We start from the raw sequence: 6645 nt of genomic DNA, 5'->3' as shown, positions 1-6645 counted from the left end.
ATGTGGCGCGCAGGAGGAGAAGGGCATGTTGTCGTGGGTGGAGCCTGGAGGAACAGCTATGGCCGCCCCTCAGCAATACTACTATGTGAGAGAACCATGCCCATCAACGAGAGAAGTCCGTCCTGGTCGGGGATGGCGGGAAGAAGAGAAAGAACCGCCCACGAAGACAAGGGTGGTGGAGAGAAATCGCGGGAAACCAGACCGAGGAGGAAGTGCCGGAAAGCAGCATGGCGGAGGGAGGTGAGCAAGCAGCGGAGCATGGGGTGGAGCAGGAGGACTCCCCCAGCCGGGACTCGCAAGGACTGTACCAGCCACCGACATAGGATCCGGACCTCCTGCGTAAGGAAGTGGAGGAACTTACCCGGCAGCTCGTGCGGATGCAGCTGGAGGCTGTGGCCGGGTGGAAAGAGGCGAAACCTTACCGGGCGAGCACCAGCAACCTTGTCCGGAGCGGGAAAGAAGATCCGGCACTCTGGAAGAAAAGTTGAGGGGTGCTACCCTGACCCTGGCAGTGGAAGGCCCAACGGCTAGGCCTAGGTCACTCCCACCGCTGTACACACCCGACCAGGGTTTTGGGTCCATTGGTGAAATGTCACCGTACACCGAGAGTACCCCGGCCTCAAGTCCCACAGCAACCCCTGCGCCAGACGACACCCTGGTGGGCCCCTTACCGACCCCGCCAACTCCAAGGTCCGGAGGAGCAGGTCGTCAACTACACTGGGATCGGAGGGATGGCAGCTTGGACCAGATGACAGCCCTGCTAGTTCCAACCAGTGGGTTCCGGGATAGCTATACTGAACCCATGGTGTTTGAAGAAGGACCCGCGGAGGAGGACATGATAGTGCTCCAAGGGGAAATCCCCATCATGACATGGCGGGAGCACTGCAGATGGTGAGAGGAGCAGGAGAAACAGCAATCCCTGGCTCGGCAGGCAGAATATGAGGAGAGGAACCTGCAGGCAGAGGCCCGAACTCACAAAATCCCTCGGGCAGAAAGGGGACCACTACGGCAGGGGGAAGTAGTGGTCTTCAAACGAAAGAGAGGCTTGGGTTTCATTAAAGAATCCGGGATGATAAACAAGATCTTTGTCAACCGGAGAGACATTGAATCCCACTTAATGGAAGGACACCCTGACAGAGACCTTTACCCGGGAGATAGAGTGACATATACCGCCATATCGGTGACAAAAGGTGGTATGCTCTGGATTGCAAAAAGTGTGTTAAAGTGCAGAAACAGTTAAATCATGCAGACAAGGCTGCAGCATCAGCTTTCGGAGGAGCAGCAGCAGGCCAGGCCAGTTACTAAATGCCACCAGTCCACCCAGACCCCCTGGTGGAACCAGCCAATGTGCCCTAGTATGCCATACAAATTGAGAGGTACGATCCTGAGTTTTCCCGGTCAGGGAGTAGCAACCACCAGGAGCTACCCTGGCAGAGGAAATAGACAGTTTCTGAATGTTACGATAATTGCTGAAAGTTTAAAAAGACTACTGAAGTTTAAAAGTTAATTTGTTTGAAAAGACACTGAGGCCATGGACAGTGAATGGTTCACAAACTTTCCATTGTAAATAGTTAGCACTTCTTAAGGTGCTTTCTACTGGTTTTACATGAAACCGATGAAGAAACTCTTTATTGTTTTTTGCACTAAAGAGTTTGTCTTAAAGTGACCGAGAAGAAAAACCCATTTGGCTTAGCCAAAAAAGCGGTCCAGAGAGGAGGCCACTTAAAGGGAACCTGTCACCCCATCAGGCGTTTGTAACTAAAAGAGCCACCTTGTGCAGCACCAATGCTGCATTCTGACAAGGTGGCTCTTTTAGTTATGATCCCTGCACACGCTGAAATAATCACTTATAAAATGTGCCCCCTCATACCCTGAAATCGCCAGGGAGGCGGGTCTTTCCTTCCTAATCAGATGCAGCACAGCCGTCACTCCGGGCCTGTGCGCGCCGGGCGCCACCTCCTCTATCTTCATTATCGTCCCCGGCGCCTGCGCATTAAGTTTTTTTTTTTCGGGCGTACGCAGTTGCGCTGCCCTTTGTACTTACAACACAGGCCCCGGGGACGATTATGGCTCTTTTAGTTACAAACGCCTGAGGGGGGTGACAGGTTCCCTTTAAGCCTTGTATTCAGCACATGCAACACTGTTCTGACTCATGGCCAGAAGGGGAGGCTCTGAACCCGGTTTCAGTGGAGCTTCCCTAGATATATATTCTGGCTTGGAGGAGGAGTTAGTCAGTCTGTCAGAGGGACAGAGGAGAGAGGAGTCAGACAGAGAAAGTCAGAGAGGAAAGCTGAGGCCATGCAGACCCGTGGTTCTGCAGCTCCTGGAATGAGAGAAAGACAGAGCAGTCTGTAGGAAACTGACAGGGAAGAGAAGCAAAGGAGAGTAAAAAGCTGGAGGGAAGCTGCGACTGAGCTTCCTCCACGCTGAAGCGCAGAAATCGGTGACCTGAAGACCACGGTTGTGGCGGTAACTTTATGCCCCACGGCAGAAATCGGCAGACAGGAGATTGCAGGTCACCTGTCCATCTTTAACACCAGGAAGGCACAGTAACACAGAGTCAGCAGTCATCACGAGAGACACCTGTAAAAAGGCTCATGTTACCTGCCATGCGGGTAGTGTCCTGTTATGACCCCAATGGCGAGGGTCTCAGAGATATCAGCAAGTCTGCGAAGCACAAAAATCGAGCTCATAGGGCAGTGGTAACTGGGTTGACCATATATCTACTCCTAACGCCAACACTAGAAGTAGCCGGGGAACATGCCTACGTTGGTCGCTAGATGTCTCGCGCCAGCCGGAGAGCTAACTACCCCTAGAAGAGGAAAACAAAGACCTCTCTTGCCTCCAGAGAAAATACCCCAAAAGTAGGATACAAGCCCCCCACAAATAATAACGGTGAGGTAAGAGGAAATGACAAACACAGAGATGAACTAGGTTTTAGCAAAGAGAGGCCCACTTACTAATAGCAGAATGTAGTAAGATAACTTATATGGTCAACAAAAACCCTATCAAAATCCACGCTGGAGATTCAAGAACCCCCGAACCGTCTAACGGCCCGGGGGGAGAACACCAGCCGCCCTAGAGCTTCCAGCAAGGTCAGGAAACAGATTATATACAAGCTGGACAAAAATGCAAACAAAAACAAATAGCAAAAAGCAAGAAAGCAGACTTAGCTTAATCAAGCAGGAACCAGGATCAGTAGACAAGAGCACTACAGATTAGCTCTGATATCAACGTTGCCAGGCATTGAACTGAAGGTCCAGGGAGCTTATATAGCAACACCCCTGACCTAACGACCCAGGTGAGCATACAAGGGATGAATGACATACCCAGAGTCAAATCACTAGTAGCCACTAGAGGGAGCCAAAAGGTAAATTCACAACAGTACCCCCCCCCCTTAGTGAGGGGTCACCGAACCCTCACCAAGACCACCAGGGCGATCAGGATGAGCGGTGTGAAAGGCACAAACCAAATCGGCCGCATGCACATCAGAGGCGACCACCCAGGAGTTATCCTCCTGACCATAGCCCTTCCACTTGACCAGGTACTGAAGCCTCCGCCTGGAGAGACGAGAATCTAAGATCTTCTCCACCACGTACTCCAACTCGCCCTCAACCAACACCGGAGCAGGAGGCTCAGCAGAAGGAACCACAGGCACAACGTACCGCCGCAACAAGGACCTATGAAATACGTTGTGGATGGCAAACGACACCGGAAGATCCAGGCGAAAGGATACAGGATTAATGATTTCCAATATCTTGTAAGGACCAATGAAGCGAGGCTTAAATTTGGGAGAGGAGACCTTCATAGGAACAAATCGAGAAGACAGCCATACCAAATCCCCAACGCGAAGTCGGGGACCCACACCGCGGCGGCGGTTGGCAAAACGCTGAGCCTTCTCCTGTGACAACTTCAAGTTGTCCACCACATGACTCCAGATCCGCTGCAACCTATCCACCACGGAATCCACCCCAGGACAGTCAGAAGGCTCCACATGTCCCGAGGAAAAGCGAGGATGGAAACCAGAGTTGCAGAAAAATGGCGAAACCAAGGTGGCGGAACTAGCCCGATTATTAAGGGCAAACTCAGCCAACGGCAAGAAGGTCACCCAATCATCCTGATCAGAAGAGACAAAACACCTCAAATAAGCCTCCAGAGTCTGATTAGTTCGCTCCGTTTGTCCGTTAGTCTGGGGATGGAAAGCGGATGAAAACGACAACTCAATGCCCATCCTACCACAAAAGGATCGCCAGAACCTGGAAACAAACTGGGATCCTCTGTCCGACACAATATTCTCAGGAATGCCGTGCAAACGAACCACGTTCTGGAAGAACACAGGAACCAGATCAGAAGAGGAGGGCAGCTTAGGCAAAGGAACCAAATGGACCATCTTGGAGAAACGATCACATATCACCCAGATGACAGACATGCCCTGAGACACCGGAAGATCAGAAATGAAATCCATAGAGATGTGTGTCCAAGGTCTCTTCGGGACAGGCAAGGGCAAGAGCAACCCGCTGGCACGAGAGCAGCAAGGCTTAGCTCGAGCACAAGTACCACAGGACTGCACAAATGACCGCACATCCCTTGACAAGGAAGGCCACCAAAAGGACCTGGCCACCAGATCTCTGGTGCCAAAAATTCCCGGGTGCCCTGCCAACACCGAGGAATGAACCTCGGAAATGACTCTGCTGGTCCATCTAACAGGCACAAACAATCTGTCAGGTGGACAAGAGTCAGGCCTACCAGCCTGAAATCTCTGTAACACACGTCGCAGATCTGGAGAAATAGCAGACACGATAACTCCTTCCTTAAGAATACCCACAGGTTCAGTGACTCCAGGAGCATCAGGCACAAAGCTCCTAGACAGAGCATCGGCCTTCACATTCTTAGAACCTGGTAAATACGAGACCACAAAGTCAAAACGGGAGAAAAACAATGACCAGCGGGCCTGTCTAGGATTCAGGCGTTTAGCAGACTCGAGATACATCAGATTTTTGTGATCAGTCAAGACCACCACACGATGCTTAGCACCCTCGAGCCAATGACGCCACTCCTCAAATGCCCACTTCATGGCCAACAACTCCCGATTGCCCACATCATAATTTCGCTCTGCCGGCGAAAACTTCCTAGAGAAAAAGGCACAAGGCCTCATAGTAGAGCAACCAGGGCCTCTCTGTGACAAAACGGCCCCTGCCCCAATCTCCGAAGCATCCACCTCAACCTGAAAGGGAAGTGAGACGTCAGGCTGGCACAAAACAGGCGCCGAAGTAAACCGGCGTTTCAACTCCTGGAAAGCCTCCACGGCAGCAGGAGCCCAGTTAGCTACATCAGAGCCTTTCTTGGTCATATCCGTCAGCGGTTTAACAACGCTAGAGAAATTTGCGATAAAACGACGGTAGAAGTTAGCAAAACCCAAGAACTTCTGAAGACTCTTAAGTGACGAGGGTTGAGTCCAATCATGAATAGCTCGGACCTTGACTGGATCCATCTCCACAGCAGAAGGGGAAAAAATGAACCCCAAAAAGGGAACCTTCTGTACACCAAAGAGGCACTTTGAGCCTTTTACAAACAAAGAATTTTCACGCAGAATCTCAAAAACCATCCTGACCTGCTCCACATGTGAGTCCCAATCATCAGAAAAAACCAGAATATCATCCAGATAAACAATCAAAAATTTATCCAGATACTTCCGGAAAATGTCATGCATGAAGGACTGAAAAACTGAAGGGGCATTAGAGAGCCCAAATGGCATCACCAAGTACTCAAAATGACCTTCGGGCGTATTGAATGCGGTTTTCCATTCATCGCCCTGCGTAATGCGCACAAGGTTGTACGCACCACGAAGGTCTATCTTGGTGAACCACTTGGCACCTTTAATCCGGGCAAACAAATCTGACAACAGCGGCAAAGGATACTGAAATTTGACAGTGATCTTATTTAAAAGCCGATAGTCAATACAAGGCCTCAAAGATCCGTCCTTTTTGGCCACAAAAAAGAATCCCGCACCAAGAGGGGAAGAAGAAGGACGGATATGCCCCTTCTCAAGAGACTCCTTGATATATGAACGCATCGCGGTATGTTCAGGTACCGACAGATTAAACAGTCTCCCCTTAGGAAACTTACTGCCAGGAATCAAATCTATTGCACAGTCACATTCCCTATGAGGAGGCAGTGCACTGGACTTAGACTCGCTGAAGACATCCTGATAATCAGACAAATACGCCGGAACTTCCGAAGGCGTAGAAGAAGCAATAGACAAGGGCAGGGAATCTCCATGAATTCCATGGCAGCCCCAACTTGACACTGACATAGCCTTCCAGTCCAAGACTGGATTATGGGTCTGTAACCATGGCAAACCCAAAACAACCAAATCATGCATTTTATGCAGAACAAGAAAACGTATTACCTCCCGATGTTCGGGAGTCATGCACATGGTAACCTGTGTCCAAAACTGCGGTTTATTTTTTGCCAATGGCGTAGAATCAATACCCCTAAGAGGGATAGGATTTTCCAATGGCTCAAGAACAAATCCGCAGCGCTTAGCAAATGACAGATCCATAAGGCTCAGGGCAGCACCTGAGTCCACAAACGCCATGACAGGATACGATGACAGTGAGCAAATCAAAGTTACAGATAGAATAA

This window comes from Ranitomeya variabilis, chromosome 3 (assembly GCF_051348905.1).
Source record: "Ranitomeya variabilis isolate aRanVar5 chromosome 3, aRanVar5.hap1, whole genome shotgun sequence".
Classification (NCBI taxonomy): domain Eukaryota; kingdom Metazoa; phylum Chordata; class Amphibia; order Anura; family Dendrobatidae; genus Ranitomeya; species Ranitomeya variabilis.
Note: the sequence above shows the minus strand (reverse complement) of the source record.